General features: G+C 40.6%; 1 protein-coding gene and 1 non-coding gene across 6 annotated transcripts in view; one reads left to right on the top strand and one right to left on the bottom strand.

Moving 5' to 3' along the window:
* The window catches only part of FUT9 (fucosyltransferase 9), a 78,636-nt gene that overhangs the window by 19,014 nt on the left and 37,943 nt on the right, over positions 1–21,679 (top strand). Inside the window, exons 1-2 of one of the 5 annotated variants that reach the window (XR_007244301.1) lie at positions 12,226–13,502; positions 14,400–16,245. The exons of 1 other annotated variant lie outside the window; for it this stretch is intronic. The gene's annotated coding sequence lies outside the window, so the exon portion shown is untranslated. Of the gene's footprint in view, positions 1–12,225; positions 13,503–14,399; positions 16,246–18,660; positions 18,703–21,679 lie in introns of those variants that run through there. 3 more of the 5 variants (XM_048494174.1, XM_048494166.1, XM_048494182.1) reach the window with 3 other exon arrangements.
* Positions 74–176, bottom strand: LOC125425635. The gene has a single exon (XR_007243402.1). It is a non-coding gene; the product is annotated as a U6 spliceosomal RNA (small nuclear RNA).

Raw genomic sequence — 21,679 nt, 5'->3', positions numbered from 1 at the left:
TCTGAATTGGGCTGTTAAAGCCTTCAAAGTTGGTAGCCATCACCACATCCACATTCAACTATGTGTTGTATGAAGAAATACTTCCCTTTTGTCTGTTTTGAATCTCTCCTTGTGCAGGGGCCATACTAATCTTCTCTGTATCGTTCCAATTTTAGTATTTGTGTTCTGCCGAAAAAGTAAAAAGTTGAATCTCTCAGCCTTCATCTTTAGCAGATGACCCCACATTCTAGTATTATGAGAGAGGTAGAAAAAACTTCTCCCTGTCCATTCTCTCCACACCATGCATAATTTTATAGTTCTCTATCTCGCCTTTCTAAGTTAAGTAGTCCTAAACCTATTAACCGCTCTTCATCGGGCAGTTTAGTTGTTCAATTCATGGGTCACCTGCTTGATGGCCTTTGTAATTGTGTGAGATCTTTCCAAAAAGTCTAAATTCTGTGCTATTGAGATGAAAAAGTATCGGGATCATTGAAAAAGTTAAAGTTTAGATGCGAGTTCATTCACTGTTTCTGTTTTTGCTGTTCATGATGGGAGCAGGCAGCAGAATAAAATGTTCTTCACATCAAGTGATTCAGAGCCACTCTCTAGCACAAAGTATGTCATCAAGAAGACAGGCATTTTTTTGTTACAATTCACATCTCTGTCGAGGAAGAAGTTTTTAACACAGGGTCAAGTTTTGAATTGAGAAAAGGTTGAGATAATGGTAACACAATGTGCCCACTACTTTCTGTTAAAGACTATTTAACACTTTCCTGCCTTAACTGACCTACAGAGACTTTGTCATGTGCTTTCCTTCATTTAATTTTTTCACTTTTAAACACAAGCTCTCTTCCAACATTCTGAAAGGATAATAAACTGGAAAGAAATGGGTTGTCAGATTGTGGAAGACAAATCCCTTGCAAGGAAAAAACAGAGTTGAATCCTGAGAATGGCTTGGAGGTAGCAAGAACTGACTGAAGGCAAAAGTGGTTTTGTTTATGAACTAATTTTTCTGTGAAATTCCATAGGCAAGATGTGCATAGAAGGTCAGCAGGAAAATAGATCAGGATTAAGTTAAGATACTGTGCTCATATATGAAATGAAATCATAGTTAAGACTGACTGTAATTAATAAACCAGCTTCAGGTCTTCTGTTCAGATCCTGTTTTGAAGTACCCAAGCTAATCCTAAATTATATAGATTGACTGTGGCTTGGTAATTAAGCCATGGTTTGCATTATGTCTGACCCAACCCGATGTATGTATAAAATTCCCTGTCTTGTTTCACATGGCAAAAACAAAAGCTTTCTTGTTGTAAATAGATAGACAAAAATGCCAGGTAAGTAGTTGCTTCAAATAAATTAAAATGTAAATGCAGCTGTCAGTTTAAAAGCCTTTAGTGTAGAAAATTTGATATAAAAATGTAGTTCTATCCATTTATATCATTCCTCTGTCTGTCTAGTTCACCTCTGTCTCAGGGCAGTACACATAATTACCTCTTCCCCATTTTTACACTCACAACACTCTGTGAGAAATGTAACCAAGCGAGTGACTGATTCAGAGTAACCCAGTGACTTTCATGGCAAACAACAGCAACTGTAGCCCTGCCGCAGTTTCTCCTCAGCGTCCACCTCGATTTCCTGTGCCCTTCCCTCAAAAGCTTCTCAAACTGTTTACATCTATTGGGACACGACCTGTCTTTGGCCGTTTTTTCACAGTGAAATTGCATCTGGGTGGATCCAGGATCTCACGTACTGGGTCAATTTTGCCCCGGTCTGTGATTATTCAGGGATCTCTGCTTCTGCCCCTACTCATTGCCATTTCTGGTAAATTCTAGGCACAGTCATCTAACAGAAATACAGGCAAAGGCGGATTCTGCATGGGAAAAAAACAGTGGGGTGAAAATGGTATGAAAACAGGGTAAACCCTTTTACACCTTTTTAAACCATTTCACACCGTTTTCACACTGCTGTTTTTGGCCCATGGGAATCTGCCAGAGAGAAATAAATTAAATATTATAACTTTTCCTCCCCCCATGTAGTGCAAAAGACATAAAGGCTGCCTTATCAGTATTGTATATTATAGGTTTGGATTGCTAGTATATAAATAAATATAACAGTTATTTGGTGGTAAATGAGTACCAAGCTCATAGCTAGGGGGTAAAGATTAGCTGGGGAAAACAATGGCAAACTACCCCACAAAAAGGACTTGCCTATAAAATCACTGCTTGCAGTGATACCCCAGGGTCGGATACAACTGAAGGGGAAACTTTACCTTTTTTTAACGTGTTATGAAATGTGGAATTTGATGTAGTCATTTTTAACGAGCACTCAAATACTGATACAATAATTTAGACTTATATTTCTGGTTATTGTGATACTACTCTTTCAAAATCTTCATCTCGCCAAATTCTTGCTTGTGGCTGGGTTTCTCAGTGAAATATTTTGCAGGAGTTAGGGTGATCTAAATGGTAACCAATGGCTTGGCTCGGGTCTCTGAGCCGCTGTACATTAAGTGACATAATTTTAGTCCGTACCTAATTTTATTAGCAGCCATTTTTCTTCTTTCAGTAAAGCTTCAAAACAATACACCTCACTGATTGCTACCCTTTGTTCCTCACCTCTGTTAGTCTCTTGCCTTGAAAACCCTACTGGATGCCGTAAGTTAGCTGTGACTTGACAACACTTTACACACACCCAGGAAGAAGAAAATGCTGTTAAAAGTGGGTAAATGGCTTAGAGAGAATCACAGACTGGGCAAATATGTGGGACCAACAGCAGTATTCTTAAAGTTGAGTATGTGGGGGGAAATACACTTGGTCAGTAAAAAGTACTACTGTGGTTGACCTGACTATTGTAAAAGGAGAACACTCAACACAGTTGTATGTGTAACATATATTCCTATGGCATACTAGACTGCTAATGCACAGGGAGGAATGTGTTTCTAGTTAGCTTGGTGTTTTCATAGAGTAAAGAGAACAAGAACTGAATGGGAGGGGTGTGTAGCTCATCAAATGATTTGGAAAAAAATATTTCATTAAAAATTTTATATAATTCTTGTTAAGTTTTTTTTTTAAATGTATGGCTATTATTATGGAAAAGTTTCAGAACAAAAGCCCCCATTCACATTGTACCAAAAATCAGTTTGCACTGTGTATTACCTTCAGCAGCTAAAACAGTTTGTCAGGGATGGTCATATCATGAAGCATTGTGAAGCACAGTGTTATATTATAAAAATCATCTCTATATTGAACCAGGAAGTGTCATTGTGAAAACAATAGTCACTTACCTAAATATTACAGTCATCTCCAGAACTTTGTTTATGCAGAAGATGATAATGATAAAATAACTCATAATGCAGTGGTAATAAATGGTAGGGAACAGAAATGAGAGACAGAAATTCCAGTTAGGTTTTGATAATTGCTGTTGTTCCATAATTTTATTTTGCTTTCTTTGAGTGTTTAGTGTGCTCAGCAGTTATGCCTTTTTATTGTCACTGTGTATGTTTGTAAAATATTTATTTTTTCAGACTAATTAATTATGCAAAAGATATTTTATTTGCATTCTGAAATATGCTATGCCTGTTTGGTATACCAGCAAAAGTTGACTATCTTTGTTTGAAAACTGTGATGTAAATTTGTAAGGAAGTAAAAGTTGACGTCATATTAATCAAGAATGTATGCAATAGTACATCTAGAATAGCATCCTATCTCACACTGTCCAACAAAGAAATCATAAATGCCAAGGACTTCCCCTGATGTTGCCTTATAAATACTCAAAGATTCCTTCAATATCAATGGCTAGTCGCCATTGGTAGACTTTTCTTTCATGAATCTTTCTAATTTCCTTTGAAGTTATCAATGCTAATGGCCATCACTATGTCCACTGGTTGTGAATTAATTACTGTAAAGAAATACACTTCCTTTGACCGTTCTGAAGCTGTGCCAGTCCCTTTGGCTGGCCCATCATGTGAGCATGTCCTAAATTGGCAGGGATATTTCCATTTTTAAGTATTCTAGCATAAAGCTCTACATTGTTTTACAGAAGTATTGTGACATATGGCCCTTTCCGCACGGGCCAATAACGACACCCTGGGGACGGCAAAAACGCCATCCCCAGGGAGCCGTTCGCACAGGCGGCGCTGCCAAAATGCAGCAGCGCTGACCTGGCTCCCTTCCCCCTCCCCCAGGGCGGCCTCAGGCCGACTCCAAAAACCTTCCTCATGGAGGGAGGTTTTTGGCACAACAGCGCATTCCCGGCGGCTCTGTGCGAACGGCACCACCAGGAATGCGCTGTTGTCCCCGTCCCTCTCCCACTCACCTCGTCGCCTCCATCGCCCTGCTGGCCTCCGAAGGCCCTCCCTCGCTGTCCTCCGACCCCTGGAGGTCGGAGGGCAGCGTGGGCAGGTCTACGGAGGCCAGCAGGGCGACAGAGGCGACGTGAGAGGGACGGGGAAGAGGCGGGTTGGCCAGGTGACGGTGCTCGGCGGCGCCGTCGTCCCAGCCGGTTCTGGGACCGTCCGCATGGAGCCAGTTCTGGGACCGTCCGTAGATTACACCGACCCAACCCCTTCCGCCTCCGTGCGGAAAGGGCCATAGACTTAGAAAACATCTACCGGTATGTTGTAATCTTAGCTGATGGAATTCTCTCAGTTGTAGAACTGTAATGGGAACATTTTCTAGAGAATCTTTTTTGTTTCTTACCTGAATGCTGCTTCAGAGGGAAGAGCTTCCTTTCACTGTCTACTATTGCAGCCCAAACTGTGTTCTCCTTTGAATCGACATAATGCCTTCTTACATGCTACAGAGTCAGGCTGGGTCTGCTTCCTCATCCTGTGTCTGAGTAACAGCTGGACATGACTTGTGGGTTTTCTCTCTGAGCTCGGAGGACATCTTTGCATTATTTCTGCTGCTTGCTAGGGGGACAGGAAATAGAAGTCTTCTACTTCCTGCTTAGGAGCCACATGGCGTAGTGGTTAAGTGCTTGCACTGCCACTCACATGGGTCAGGAGTTCGAGCCCCCTGTGGGTCAGATATCCTGGCAGCTGGCTCATGGTCAACTCAGCCATCCATCCATTCCTTGGTCAGTAAATGAGTACCTAGCACAGTGGTGGCGAACCTTTGGAACTCCAGATGTTATGGACTACAATTCCCATCAGCCCCTTCCAGCATGGCCAATTGGAAGGGGCTGATGGGAATTGAAGTCCATAACATCTGGAGTGCCAAAGGTTCGCCACCACGGACCTAGCACATAGCTAGGGGGTAAAGAATAACCGGGGAGAGCAATGGCAAACTACACCACAAAAGCGGCTTGCCTATGAAATCACTATTTGCAGTGGTACCCCAGGGTCAGACATGACTGAAGGGGAAACTTTACCTTTACTTTAATTCCTGCTTCCAGTGAAGATCACCCTCCTCTCTTTCAGTTTCTTCCCGCCAACAGGAAAAGCAGACATCTTGTGCCTGTGCTGTCTATCTACTTTACTCCATTTTTTACTTCTTACTGTTTTTCCTTCATTCATCTTGCTCTATATCTAAACCTTTCCTGTACTTCAAACTCACTCCCCTGTTTCCTCTGGACAGCAAGAAGAAATAATGGACACAGAGAGGGCAAGGGAGAACTCACTAAAGCAATGATATCCAGCATTAGGGACATTGAGTTCCTCTCAGAAGACAAACTTGAGGCTCATTTGCCCCCAGAGGAGGTGCACTCAGCTATACCAGTGGGCCTGACCCACAAGGCTCCCTTAACCAATGACAGACCCCCAGCAGCCTCCCCCCGCAGGTGAAAAAAATGCACCAAAAAGTGTATGCAGACAAGATGGTGGCTGCAACTGTTCCTGCCTATGCTACTGCAGCAGGTGGAAGAACTATCGTTCAAAATCAAATGGGGAACCAGGGTGCTCAGTCAGCTCCCAGAGGTTCCTGTAACTTAGTCAGCTCCCAGAGGTTCCAGATTGGTAACATTGCTATGGATGATCCTTTTAACCTTACCCCAGACTTCATAAACTTTTAAAAAGAGACTATGGTTCTGCCAGCTTGTTCTTATGTTAAGGAGATTGGCGCAGAGGTGAGGAGTCTTGTGTGCTCCAACTCACCTTATACCATTAGTATAAGAGTAGGGAGGGAGTACAACCCAGACTCCTTACCAAAGCAGTGCTTAAATGCAGGAGAGTCAGCCCCATTAGAGACATTTCTGACTCCCCTGATAATGAGCCCAGTTCCAGGGAGGAAGGCAAATTCCTTTCTGAGGTGGAACAAGAGGAGGATATTCAAGTGCCTAAGTCTGAGTGCAGATGCTTCAAAAAGGAAGATTTTCCATATCTACTGTCTGAAACTCTGGTTGCCCTTTACCTAAAGCAAGCTCAGGAAGAAACTGAGCAGCCTAAGAAAAATCTAAGCATAAAGCATACACATTCTTCTTGCACTACTGCATCCTTCCCCTGCCCAGATGAAAGCAGAATGAAAAAAGTCCTTGGCCAATCACCAGTACTCAAGTTTTATTAAAAGTTGTCATCTGTTTCCCAGTATTTTAATAGTTTATTGCAGGTGCTGGTGAATGGTTCTCCATGCTTCAACAACTACCAGCAATGCCCCTGCTACATCTTCTGGTCATGAGAGATTTTCTATCCCAGGGTCCTATTTGGCACCCAGATCCTCAGCTATTATGTTTGACCTCATAGAAGTGAAATGGAAACTCCTGTCAGATACAGGCTTCAGCTCTGATGTGAACCTATGCTAGCTTCCAGAAAGGCTTCCCCAAACTGGATTTATAACTTAGCCTGGACATTCTGTGTCTGCTGGTGCCAGTGAAAGAAAGTCAGACTTTTACACTCAATGGGATCAGCTTTATTGGAATTTCTGCAATATGGGATCTGAGAAGAGTTGCATTCAGTATCATTATGTAGACAAGTACTACAGAAGTACACAAATTTGAAGGATGGATAACAACTAAACATCCTCACATTGTCAGATTTCTTAGCTACATCATAGATTCCCTACCTGGAAATTGAACACTTCATTAAATGCATTCAACAAACATCTGTTTGTACCCATATCGGATATACCACTCAAATTTGTCAGAATGAAGACTATCTTACTCATGGCTGTTACCTCAGCAAGGAGAATCTCAGAAATTGGACTCTTGTCAGTTGAATTGTCCTTATGCTTCTTCTACAATGACAAGGTAGTGTTTCAAATAGATCTGCCCATTCCCAAGGTGAATATTACATTTCACAGGCAACAAGAAATATGCCTGGGGGTCCCTCCACACAACCAGGGTCAATCCAGCCCCAACTGAGAAGCAACCTTCATCTCATTTTGGGCAGTTTTTGTAACTATAACCACAAGAAAGCCAGTTGCCCCGGCTCTGTAGACAAGCAGCTACTGCTCTTCTGCCTCATGTGAGTGGGAAATCAGTTAACATCACAAGGAGCTGTCTGTTCAAGAGTTTGCTCAGTTGTGGGGGCAGAGCTAGGGATGGGCTAGGGGTTGAAGCCCTTTTCAGTACCATTTTTGCTTTCCAGTCTACCTAAATCAGGGGTAGGGAACCTGCAGCTCTCCAGATGTTCAGGAACTACAATTCCCATCAGCCTCTGTCAGCATGGCCAATTGGCCATGCTGGTAGGGGCTGATGGGAATTGTAGTTCCTGAACATCTGGAGAGCCGCAGGTTCCCTACCCCTGACCTAAATACTGTTAGATGCTTTGTACACAAACAGCATGCATAATTCCAAAGCAACAAAAGCTTTTAACCTTCTGAATATTGTGTATGGGCTTTTCCCCACTTCAAAAGTGAAAGTGGAGGGGACCCCTGCTCCGTGTTCGGCGTGCGGTTTCAAAAAGGTGTACTTCTGACCAGGATCCAAAATGACGCGTGCTGAGGGGTGGGAGGAGCGGTAGAATCGGGGTGACTGCGTTGTCGCTGCGTTGTCACTGCTGGTGTAGTGGGGAGTGCTGCAGGACCCCGGGGTATTTGCCTTGAGGAGCACGCATCTAATGGTGGGTGGGAAATCGACCGAAGTAGCATTCTGCAGATTCAGTTGTAAGTTACAGAACACAGAAGATCTTATTTAAACAGGAAAGAAAGGACTGTAATCAACCTTGTTAGTTAGGATCTTCTCTGTGCAATTTCCTTAAATCACAAAAAAACCTTCTGTATATGCAGCTATAATAAAATATGCAGTGTTAAATTATAAATTTAATTAAGGTGTTGTAAATATCCTGCAATTGTTTCTGGCTGTAAACTGATCTTTAATTCTAATTATACTAAGCTGAATTAATGGTAGAAGACTGCTAAGTCACGGGATTAAAAATATATTTTCATAAAAATTCCCGTACAAAAATTCTTGGCATATATATGTGCAGCACCAATATATTTTTATTCCTGCAAATTGCTCTAACGTTAATTCTGTATCTCTAATGTGTGAATATATTTCTGCAAATGAATCAGCAATGGAGTTAGGGTGGGGATTTTAAAATAAACTATAAAATTAGTGTCATTTTTGGCTGTTGCTAGACTATACCGTGGTGGCGAACCTTTGGCACTCCAGATGTTATGGACTACAATTCCCATCAGCCCCTGCCAGCATGACCAATTGGCCATGCTGGCAGGGACTGATGGGAATTGTAGTCCATAGCATCTGGAGTGCCAAAGGTTCGCCACCACTGAACTATAATCATAAACATCTAAAGAAGAAGAGGATGAGTAGTTTGGATTTATACACCACCTTTCTCTCTTATAAGGAGACTCAAGGTGGCTTACAAGCTCCTTCCCCTTCCTTTCCCCACAACAGACACCTACTGAGATAGGTGGGGCGAGAGAGTTCCAAAGAACTGTGACTAGCCCAAGGTCACCCAGCAGGAATATAGGAGTGCAGAAACACATCTGGTTCACCAGATAAGCCTCTGCCTCTTAGGTGGAGGAGTGGGGAATCAAATCCAGTTCTCCAGATTAGAATCCACCTGCTCTTATCCACTGCACCATGCTGGCTCATTTTTAAGTATCTGGAATTGGGGAATGTCTCTATGTGCCCTTGCTGCCTTGCTCTTTGGTGTCTCAGGAAACAAGCCTGTGGGTAAAACATATATTTGCACCTTTTGATCTATCAAGCTGAACCTAGCAGCCCTATCCAAAGGTGAAGGGTGGCGAATCTTCCACTGGGAGTGGCACAGGGATACACCAGTGGATTTGCCCTTCGCAGGACACGTGCCCAGGCAGAGGGGCGTACCTGCCATTGGGTGGCCACTGTGACCCTTCCACAGTGGTGGAATGCAGTGGTGGATGTCGCACCAGCATCCCTGCACCCCCGCAGCCAGCATAGCAGGAGAGGTCCAGGGACATGACTGGGAGAGGAACCAATACTATTCAGTTTCCACCCAGCTGTTGCCCCTGTTACAGTGGTAACTGGGACTTTGGACTTACACCACCTTTTCTGTGGTGTAAATCCATTAAGCCCAATGGGGGCTTTCCTGTGGCAGGGAAGCTTTTTTGTGTTCTTTGCTTTCCCATGCCAACAGAAAGTCCCCTGCAACTGGTTTCTGAAATCCAAAGCATATAGTAACAGAGTGGGGGATTTATTGAGACCACCCACCAGGATACATGTGAAAACTTAAAGCTGCTTTTTGCTGTATCAGACAACTGGCCCATTCAAATCATTAGCGGTCCATTCCGAACAGCTGAAATAAGACATCCTGGGAAGGCACTTCACACAGCCTTTTTCCAAAGATGTCCTTGGGTTGCCTTATTTCTGCTCAAGATGTCTCCTGCCTGGCTGTGCAGAATGCTAAGCTAAGAAGGCATCTTATATTTCCCGCCCAACCATTTGCTCTCTGATCAGTTTCACCCTCAGCTCACGCCCAACATTTTGTGTGCAGATGTAGAGATTCTCCCTGCCACCATTTGCTGAAAGTTATCCCAGGACATTTGCTCGGCAGGCTCTGATCCTAGGCATTTTTTCAGCCCAGAAAGTACATAGTTTTTCTTTGCAGTAAGAAAAGTGTTTCTGTACAGTAAGAAATAACTGTTGGTCTGTGGAAGGCAAGTCAACCCTAAGCATTTCAATGGGCAGCAGAGCCATGTTCCAAGTGGCTCAGATTCTTTTCTGTGTGTCTGCATAGCTACCATGATAGCTCCTCAAAAAAAGGGGGGGACTATATATTGCTGGAATTGGCAGGACCAGCTGAGTATAACTACATACTTTTTGGGCTGAAAAGGTACCCAGGATCGGAGCATGCAGAGCAAACATCCTGATGCAACCTTTAGCAAATGGAGGAACGGAGAATCCCTTCAGCTGCACAGAAAATGTCAGGTGCAAGTGGACAGTGAAACAGCATCTGTTTCCCTTTGATGCCTTTGCTGTCTGAAAAGTACCCAGAAGCCACTTAATATGTCCCTCAGATGTCTAATTATGGCTGTGCAGAGTGAAAAAAGGTTGTTAACTCTTTTTAAGACATTCCACAGATGTCTTTTTTGGTGCTGTGTTGAATGGACCATTGTTTATTCAGACTAACAGTGACTGTCCATGTGTCAGGTTGTGATTTTTCAGGTTGTGATCACCTACTTCCACATCTGTTAATTGGAGATGTCAGGGATTGAAGCTGAGATCTCCTGCTTGCCAAGCAGATTACCACTGAACCACAGTCCCCCTCCTCACCTCACCCAGGCTGCACTGGTATTGCTGACTCATGAACTGTGCATGCCTGTGGTACAATATACATATTACCAGCTACAGGTAGAATACTTTGCTCTATTTACTTCCAAGTTAATCATTCTAAAATAAAACAGCAGTCAATGTGAAACTGAACAGTGTATCAAATAGTGTGAGGATGTGCATGCCATGGAATAAAGAAACAGTTGCATTTGAAATGATGGCCTTTTAAAAGCCACCTTTTATATTTATGCTTCAGGGATTTCATATACAGAGACATAGACTAACTGGTTAGTGAAACCATCAAAATGTATTCCTTTACAAGTAACTCCTCTTCCCCCACTTTTGTACTACTGTGGAATTTGCAAAGGCTCACGGAAAAGTGCAGTTCCATTTTAATTTGCCCCGTCTTCACTCCCACCCCATTTATCCCTCCCCTTTACAGCAAGTTTCAGCTTCCCATTCTTTACTGCTCAATTTCACCTTCCTTTTCTGCTACCTTCTCCTTGACTAAATCTTCTTCCTTACTACAGCCTTTTTTCAAGCACAATTTGAAATTGCCGTAGCAACCCAAACACCACATGAATGCTATTGGTTCACATTTTTGAGGCAGATGTATATTATTTCTTGGGAAATTTTATCTTAAAATAAGGTCTTTAAAAATATTTTTCTGCCAATCTGCGAGTTTCCCTGTGTTTGAAGACCAATAAATGTAGCCTTGATTGGTCCCATTTTTTACGGATTTTGCTATCTGTGTGGGAATTAGCCAATGATTGTTAGATTGACACCCAATCCAAAGGGCTTTGGCAGCTGGGGATGGTGCCACTGTTGCACTGCTATGCCATCTCCAGAGGACTTCCAAGAAGTGTGGGAAGAAAGCAAAAAGAAAAAAACTTGGCCACCTGGAAATCTCTCCAAAAGGCTGAATGGAATTACGCCACCCTTTCAGGTGGCACAAGTCCAGGCCCCAGGCCCCAGAGTTCTCAGCTCAAAAGTCCAAGTGGAAGCTGACTAAAGATGGTTCCACCCCAGGAACACCCTAGCCTGTCCCATCTGTTGTGCCGGTGCCTGCTTGAATGCCAGTGTAGCTTCACTGCAATGCCCACTTCCGAGTTTTGCCGCCATGGAGCTGTGGGGCACCCAGATGCCAGCATCTTTGCCCTTTCCAGTGGCAGAGGGGTCACACATATTGGCGCAGCCCAGCACCACTCCCATAGCCCATCTGGGCTCCCCATATGGATTAAGCAGATAAACTAGGAAGCAATAAAATGCATGTATCTCATATCTATGCAAATTTATCTATGTTTATAGAATGGTGGTCAACAGATAAATTGTGAAAATAGTAGATTTCTGATTGTTTCTCCCCCTTTAAATATTTATTCCAACTGATTTATTTTTCAACCATGTATATACACTATAAAGAACCAAAGGATAAAAAGTTTAAATACTTATATAAATGTTTGTAAAGATAAACTTTTTTTAGTATATAGAAAGTTAAGACAAGTAACTCTAGTATGCACTTTCTTTTCCTCTTCAATAATATGACATTTTAATTTATTTTTACATTTCTTTTCATGCGTAGGTGCTGGTGGAAAATGAACTGATCACTCTTGATTTCACCCTTGGAAATCTGAGGCACATTTACTTGCATTCAGTTTTGTTTTATTTGGCTTTGTCCACTTGTCAATACGTAAAACTTTTCAAGGTTCCCAGGAAAACAGAACCTCTTATGAAATGATGCTGTAGACAAGGTTTCTTTTGTTTAAAGTTGTTTCAGTTAGTAAAATGGATAAAGAGTGAACATGTCAGCAGTAAAAAATGTTTGAGTCCTTTTTTGTTAAAGAGAGGATCATCAGAGGAGATGAAAAAAGAAGCCTATTCAGACTATTAGAAACTGATATTAAGATGTACAAACATTGGGCAATAGTCTGGTTTCTGAAATGAGATAGAAACTACATTTGGTGAAGTAATTTAACACTGTGGAAACTGTTTTGAAAAAGGAAAAATGTATAGAAGTTAAATTCTACATAGTGAAGCAATATTCATGGTTGCATTCATAAATTTTCTTTTCAAGAACTCTAAATGAAATCGCTTTTGCCACTTAACATTTAACTACCCTGCATGACAAGACATATTTTAAAAAGTAAGAGTGGAAGTATTCTGTAGAAGTTTGGTATCTTATTGGAATCAATGAGACCTAAGTTCAAGTCCCCAAACAACCAAGAAGTTCCCTGCTGGGACTTTTGTTTAGTCACTCCCATTCAGCCTAACCCAGGATGGTTGTGGGAATAAACAGAGGACAGAAGACTCATGTAAGATCCCCTTGTGAAAAACCAAAATGCTTTGTCACTGTACTAAATGTTTATTTTTATTGAATTATTTATATAATTTATAGTTTACTTTTCTCACTTGGAATCAAGGCAGATTACAGAATGAGTCATGATGAGATATTCAGTAAACGGTACAAGACAATTGGGTTGTAGAACCAATCAGAAATCTAAAAGCAACTGAAGCAAAGCATAAATATTCACATAACACAAATTATGCAAAAAATATATAGAAAGTCCCTAGTTTTAGCAAGCTAAACACAGTAATATAGACCACAGTTCCTAATAATTTATCTAAGTATCTTTGTGAATTATTTAGTACGGTACAACTATATTACCTGCATAGAAAAGTCCTCTTGAATAATTCAGTTTTTCATAGTTTGCAGAAAGCCAGGAGAGTGAGAGCCTTCCTGACCTTCTCAGGCGGGCCATTCCATAAGGTGGAGGCTACAATGGAGAAGTCATTGATTTTGTCGAATTGCTGGTTGTCACCTACAGAAGACCTTGTTCACATGAATGAAGCTGTTGTGATTAGGAGAAGTGATTTTGCAGGTATGTGGGTCCAAGGCTATGAAAGGCTTTATATGTGATAGCCAATATCTTAAATTGAGCCCAGTAACTGATAGGCAGCCGGTGGAGTGACTGTGGAATGGAAGTAATATGCATGCTCCATCTAGCTCCCAATAATAGACAAGCCATGGGGATCTGCACCAACTGGAGTTTCTGAATTGATTTTGAGGGGAGGCCAATGTACTGTGCATTACATTATTCTAGTTTTGATTTCACTGTGGCACAGATCCAGGTGGCTAGATCAGCTGTTTCAGAGTGACAGGCTAACTTTCCAGCTAGGCTGAGTTGAGAGAAAGACTTTTTGCAGTTTTATTTTGTGAAAAGTTTAATTATCTTTTTATGACGCAAAAGAAAATTATATATTGCGGTGTCTGTTCTGCTAAAGTGAAAATGCTTTTTTATGGAATAGACTATGAGGAATGCAGAGGTTAATTAAATAATGGAAAGTCAAGGTCTTTTACCACCTGTTAGCCAAAACACCTCTTAGAAATAAGTTCCCTTTTCTTTCACTCCTAAACATGACCAGAATTGATGTACCTGTGTGTTTCTGTCCAGAATATGCAGGTCTATTTATGTATTATGGAAAAATGGATGGCAAGCATATAGAAGTAATATAGAAGGGGGTACATATGTAGGTTGAGCATGGCAAGAGAGGTGGGTCCTGATCCTTCATCATCACCATACATGCAATGTAAAAGTGCAGGATGTTGTTCCTTTACCTCTGTAGTTTCTACTTCCTTGTAGTTAATATGTAATGGTATCCTTCCCTGAAACCATTACATAGCCTTTGTATTTCATCAAGGTACCATATGAAAACACAATAGTTAAGCACACTGGAATTAGGAATTGAGTTTCATTCTCACCTTGTTTCTATTACAGCACAAACAACAGATCCTTCCTATAACTGACAACCATCAAAGACAAAACTGTAGTCCTGCATCTGCTGTCTAAAGTGATACAGTCTACTGTTATCCCTTTAACCATTTTATTTTGCTGCGTGTGTAGATCAGGTGACCAGTCAACCTTGCCACTCATTCACGGATCTTTTTGTTCTTAAATGTATTTATTTTATTTATTTAGGAAATTTCTGTGCCACTTTTATAGAGTCTTGCTTGAGTCAGCTTAGCATCTTAAAGAGAAAGGAAAGGAAATACATCATGCCATAGCTTTGTTTTCATGATCTAAGAAATACTGGCACTTTCTCTTTTGATCTTTAAAGAGCTAGCTGGAAAACTGGAGCTACATGGAGATCCTCTGTAAATAGGCATGAAGGGAGGTGGAGGAAATCAGATTGGAACCCCATCATCTGTGGAGGTGGCATTATCATTTTACCCTGCAATCAGAGGAAAGGCTTACATCTCCTACCACAGTTCTGGTCTTGATCAAATGTGCACAATCTCACAGTTGTTATTAAATGAAGCTGAAAATAAGAAATCTGATAATTAGGTTTATCTAATTGTGCTCTGAGAGAAAACCACAAATTCAGTCACCATAGCAATAGACAGCATTACTCTGGTTTGGAAATAAGTGCTCCAGTAGTGGGAGGGCAGGAAAGTTCATATGATTACTCAGTTGTGAAAAGATCAGTGGTTAAGTGCTTTAGAATGAAAACAATGGTTAGATACAAAACAGTGTTTTGATTATTGAAACAGTTTTCATAACGTTTATTGATGATTGAGTGTAGATGGCTAGGGAAGGCAATAGCAAACATCGTCTGCCTAGTAAATGTCACAATGTGACCTCACTCCATGCTTGAACCATGTCATTACCTTTACCTTTAACAGACAGTTTATACTAACAGTAGCAGGCACATAAGAAGAACCTTCCTGGATCAAAGTAAGGGTCTGCCTCAATAGATCCCTGTAATGGCTAGCCAGATGCTTGAAAGAAACACACAATCAGGGCATCAAGGCAAAATGCTGTCCCACTTGCATGACCCGAAGAATTTATAGACAAAGGCAAAACTGCTGATGAACAAGGAGTTTCCACTTAGCTACCAGTGGTGACAATTTTCCTATACCATGCCACTTAAAGTGCAGTAGTAGTTTATTCAAGTAAAATTATTTCTTGAATGTAAAAAATAAATAACCAGGAAGAAATACTGATTCTAGATATAATCCTGAGAAGCTGATTTTTTTGTGTGGAGCACACTCCAGGGAAGTCTTTACTTTTGAACTCTAGTAGGGGACTATCATTGGGTATTCATGCAGCTGCTGACTGACTTCAAAAAAGGGCTGTTGTTTTTTTAAAAAAGAACTTGAGAGGTGGACAGTGTTTCGCTTTCTCGTGCCTAGGCTACTTTGGCATATTGGGTCTCAGATGAAGCTCTTCTGAATCTTACCCTGATGATTAGTATCTCAGTGGAGTTATTAACTGAAAGAGAGATACTTTATGAGCACATATTTGAAGTAAAAGTATTGTGTGGAAGCAATAGGTTAGTAACTTTTTATAGCAGTCAGTTCTTTCTGCAGAACTTTTTCATTGAACACTGATTTTAAAATCCCAGTTATGCAATCACAGAAGCTTATCTATTCAGGTTTTGAAGTCCATTGAAGTCCAGCCGAAAATCTGAGGGGAACAGTCTAGGGTGGAGAAATGGGAATTTTTGGAAAATATTTAAATAAATGCAATACTTCCTTATTTATTGCTTTTACATGTAAAATGAATTATTCATACAATCCATTTCTATTTTGTATACTTTTGAAATCTAGAATAATATATGACTTAGCTTTCTACAAGCAATATTTGAAATAAACTCACTGCTAAAGAAAATGCAAACTGCTGCATTCTGTGTTATCTTACCTCACTGAGAGAGGTCAAAATGAAAAGTTAATTTAAAACCTCCCCAAAAACATTTGATGCAATAGATCCTGGCCATCTTCTGGTTTACAATTTGCAATTTCAGTTATTCATGATCCAACCAACCATCAAGAGTCTGGGGGTGAGTCTGGATACCTTCCTTTCCATGGAAGCCCAGTTCACAAACATAACCAGAGTATAATTTTTCCATCTTTGCTAGGCTAAGAATCTGGTGCCCTATCTGTTTCACCCTATGCTTGCCACTGTGATCCATACAATGATTACTTCCAGATTAGACTAATGTAACTCTATGTATGGCTATTCTTGAGATGGCTCCAGAAACTTCAATTGGTCCAGGATGCGGTGGCAAGAGTCCATGCAGGAGTCTAATTGAGATTGCAACAATAAACATATTATAAACCATAGTATTAACCACAATGAACATAACATTTCAAACATTACCATTATAAACAACAACTACAATAATTACATCAAAACATATATGGCAAAATAATCAACATAAATATACAATAATAAACTTGATAACATAAATGGCTTCCATAATCACAATTCTTCTGTAGCATAAAACTACAGAAAACAATAATAACCTAGGAATTAACCTCCACATCTAACACTCAATCAACTAGCAGTAGTAAATTTACTCTAGCCTAGAAAGTAAAATTAAACACAATATCCATTTGACTAATAGATAACCTCTATGACTAATACTAATAAATAATACAATTTCTCTAACCTATAAAATTAACATTAAAACACAGTATCTAAGACCCTGTTGCTATCTTAAGGGTTGTATAGGCATTTACTCTAAGGTTAGCTATGCTTTTCACCGCAGTCAAGAAATAGAACTTCCCTCCTTCTGTCCAAGCACATCCTAATTTGTGAGAAGGGCAATTTAAGTGCTATTTTTATCAGAACCAAGAGCATCAGAAAATATGAGGCTCGTATCCTTATAACCTCCACATATAGGGAAAAAGAGGTCAAGCTTGGCCATTAGAAATCTATTTGGGAATACATCTCTAAAGTGTATAGGTGCATAGGAAAGGACCCTCCACAGGAATCACTGCACGTTTACTGTGGAGCACTGCAACAAACAAAGCATTCAAGAAGCAGGCTTCAGTAGAAGAGGTGTGCAAGGCAGACATCTGGACATCTCTCTCCAACATTTATAAGACCCTATAAAATCAATAAATATCAATTGGCAGATGCCACCGAGGAAAGGAGGAAATCTTGACCCTTCCTTAGTCATCATCTACTTATCCTGCTTTCTCTATGACCTCTTCTGCCTTTTGTATGCTGTGGTTATTACCTTGTTTGCCTATATCGGTATCTAGTTGAAACGTTTTGAAGTTGATCTGTTCAGGTTATATTGAAGTTAAACTGTTACGAGTTGCTAAAACTGAAAGAGAAGGGTGACTCCCATAGTAGCAAGGAAGCAAAAAATTAGTTCCTGCCTCTCTGATTGGACGGTGGTAATCACCCAACAAGACGTCCTCCTTTCCTCAGAGGAGAAAGACCCTTCATGGGAAGTATCCAATGAACTGCTTCACCCCTCTAATTAAGCCAAAATAGATAACTTTTTATTCAGAAAAAAAGTTGCACTAAGCACAGTAGAGATTACTGCCAAGAAAACATTCATATGACTGCAGCTTTAAAATGTAATCTTAGACATTTTAACTGATAAATGTATCATGTACTGCTCAAGTGTGTCCTATCTGCATAATACCAGCCCCATTTGGGAATTAAATGTCATCTTAAAAGGTCAGAGGCTGAAACATTATATTAATTTACAATGTTTTTTCTGTGCTTTAGCTGACCAGATATTGACCTTCCACAATCACTCACAGAATACAACCACAAAAGTTATCTGTAATAACTCAGGAAGTTAGCTGGATCCTCATGAGTAGTATATAGGCAGTGGTTATATCTGCTTTAGTCCTGTGTTTCTCAGTGAAAGTTCTCATGATAGAATTTGTTGGGTTTTTTTAAATCAGAGGCTAAATAATGAACATTTTAAAGATAAAACAAATACTGAAGCCTCAAATATAGTGCTTGTACTACTTTGGAAATTACAGAGTTTGATTCCTCCTTTCACCTCTCTTATAGCCATCAAGTCTCATCCAATTTATGGCAACCACTTCATGTTTTCAAGACAAGACGCATTCAGAGGTGGTTTGCCATGGTTTGCCTCAACCTAGTATAGCTGGTATTGCTTGATGGTAATCCATCCAAACACTAATTAGGGCTGATCTTGTTTACCTTCTAAAATCTTCCAAGATGGGACTCACTTGGGCTATCCTGATTCAGGTACATAAAGGCCCAAATTATGCTAAGACAGTGATGATTAAGTTCTACTGAAGATAAGGTAAAGTTGGTCTAAAAATTGATTTCAGTATTCTCAGACTTAGTTATAGGGCAAGGGGGGGGGGCAACCAATATTGAATTTCATTATTAAAGGTTCATTGTTTTTTACAGTTGATAAAAATGAATGACTGCCACTGCCTATATAGTATTAGGCAGTTATGTGAAAGAGTACATATATGTTTTATTGACATGTAAACTGGGAGTTGAGAATTTACCTTTTTGTCTACAAAAGTCAAATGGAAAACCAGAGAAAGAATTTCCTCTTACCTGGTAGAAGAAATAAAATCCATCTGATATGAAACTTGCAAATAATGCAAGTGATCAGGTACCCCTGTGGCTAAGAATTAAATTCTGTTGAAATATGAGTGGACAACCAAATGAATGATGCATTTAGTGCATCCAAAAAATCAGGTATAAATTAGCATTAACTGTTTTCAGTTTCCCTTGATTTGTGGTTTTAAAAATAATTGTGTAAAGGAACTTACATGTAATTGTTGTGTTGAATCTAGCATAAGAGGACAGAAAGAGATGATGGAGTAAATATTTCCTTGCTTTCCTCAAGCAACCATTTGTCTCAAAACTCTTCTGTGGGAATTAGGATGGCCTCACAAACAAAAGGTATTGCAGAATGGGAGATGCATATATGACAGAGGGACTTATTTTGAAAAATAAAATGGTCATAAATATTTTGCACTCAAGAGGCTTTTAAAACTACAACTTTAAAATGGTTTTATTTGTCTTGTTTTGTGGAATTTAAAAGTCAGGTTAGCAGATCTTCATAACAGTAATTAGATTGTAACAGAATAACAGAATTGAGAAGTTTGAGATGGTTAAGCTCAAGTGAGAAGTTTGAGACGGTTAAGCTCAAGTGATATATTGTACTTCCAGTGGTATTAAGGTGGTTCACTTACAAGTGTTAAATCTTAATTTTCTAAAGGTGGTTTCTCTTGGCAGTCACTGGTTTGCTTGTCGAACTTCTTGTACACTTTTTAAAAACGTTAGCTTCTTTCTTTTTTCCAGTCATTCTCAGCACCCCCCTCCTCTCCAAATCTGGATTGAACTGATAGAAATCACGTAGATAGAAATCATGTAGATTACGCCGACCCAACCCCTTCCGCCTCCGTGCGGAAGGGGCCTTAGAGTCATTTTCCCTAGATGACTGGATCCTGGCCTCATCAAAAACCCAAAAATGTGTTCCTTTCATTCCTGAGGAGAATCCTCCACAAAACATCATATAGCTCACACAGCGGTTTCCAAGCTCTGTCTGTTAGCTTCTCACACAGTCAACTGTCTGTTCTCAACTTTTAGAACTCTTGAACTGCCATTCTCAGAATTCTATTCAACTTTCAATCATGAAGTTCTATAACTGACACTGGTCTTTAGAATGCAGCTGTCTTCATCATTGACGGAGAATCAAGTAAAATTGCGTGTTTTCCTTTTTCTGCTTATTCAAGCTGTAAACAGAAGATTGAAAAAGAGGCCATTTTACTTTATTTTATTTTATTGGTAACTGCACATCTACTCATTTTAAGACACTCCCAAACCTCTTTGGGACAAATGATCAGTTGCTTGAGAAAGGAGAAACAAACAAAACTCCGTCCTACCTGCTCCTTCCATGAACTCTTCCAATGAAGGCAATAACTATTCTTGGCAAGTATCTAGCCAGTATAGAGAGAAGGCATTTGATTAATCCAAGAAACTCTTCTACAGTCCTTTAATTCAGCAAAAATAGTCTATTTCAAAGCCTGCAGCATAACATCCTGCACAGATGGTTAATAGAGTTTGCCTTGATTCTACTGCTTGTGGATTGTGTTGCTGCTTTCAGGCTCATAAGATCAAGCATTTTCTCCATTTCTTTTCCATATTCTTTCCTCCATCAGTTCTCAAAACTGAATTTGTGACTACAGAGATAACATGCTCCTAGAGGCGGAGCTTCCACAGGGACATCTGGGGACAAATGCTCCTGGTAGCCACCATTCAGTCACGTGGGGAATGGAAAATTGCCCCCCACACCCCTCCTCCTTCCCCCCAGTGGCCCTCCTCAGCTTGGGGTGCTCGGCACAGCCTGGCCCTGCTCAGTGGTAGGTGGCGAGCAAGGAAAGAGGTAAGGCTCAGCTCACCCTTCTCACCACCAGACACTGGTCTCCGCCCGCCTCCCCTGCCTGGAGAGCCCCACGCTGTGACCTGCAAGGCAAGTCCTCCCTGTCTCACCACTCCACCCCTGTGAGGAAGCCTGGACCCTGCCAACCTCCACCCTAACTTACAGCTTTTCACCTCCCCCCACCCAAGCCTCATTTTCTAACCTTCCCCTACCCCTACCCTCACTGTGCCTCCCTCCCCCACCCCAATACTAACTCCCAACCCTCATACTCACCTACCAAGCATACGGGGCGGGGGGACTCACATTTTGCCTCAGGTTCCATTTTCCCTCGCTACTCTTCTGCATGCTTCTTCACAGCAAAAATGTTATAAAATAAAAATACAGAGTTGAGAAAAAGACTGTAGCCCCATCATTCCTTTTCAAATCTATGTACACAGAATCCCTTCTGTCTTAAGTACTACATGTATAGATCTGCACAAGAAGCTCAGTATATGGAGGGAGGGACAAGCAATAAAAATGAAAGAGAAATCTGAGCAGAATATTCCACAAGTCTGGGATCCTGAAGTTTTCTATTTACACAAGAGATGAAGTACTCACGCAGTTCTCAAGTCCATTTAGCAGAGACAAGCTGGTCCACAACAACAGCTTTTATTTGCAAGAAAGGTACCTCTTACAACCGTCAGCATTTGCTAACATACAGAAACTGAAACCAAGATCTCCACCCAGAAGGACCAAACTAAATAATACACATAATAGTAGAGGAGCATAATCTATTACATACATAAATACACAAACAATAAATGTGTTACTACTGCATTTTTAAAGGGACCCTTTCTTCTTATCTAAAGTGTTCTTGCCAATGAACAGAGACAGAATT

The sequence above is a fragment of the Sphaerodactylus townsendi genome, linkage group LG01 (assembly GCF_021028975.2).
Source record: "Sphaerodactylus townsendi isolate TG3544 linkage group LG01, MPM_Stown_v2.3, whole genome shotgun sequence".
Lineage (NCBI taxonomy): Eukaryota > Metazoa > Chordata > Lepidosauria > Squamata > Sphaerodactylidae > Sphaerodactylus > Sphaerodactylus townsendi.
This window is presented reverse-complemented; position numbering and strand designations above follow the sequence as displayed.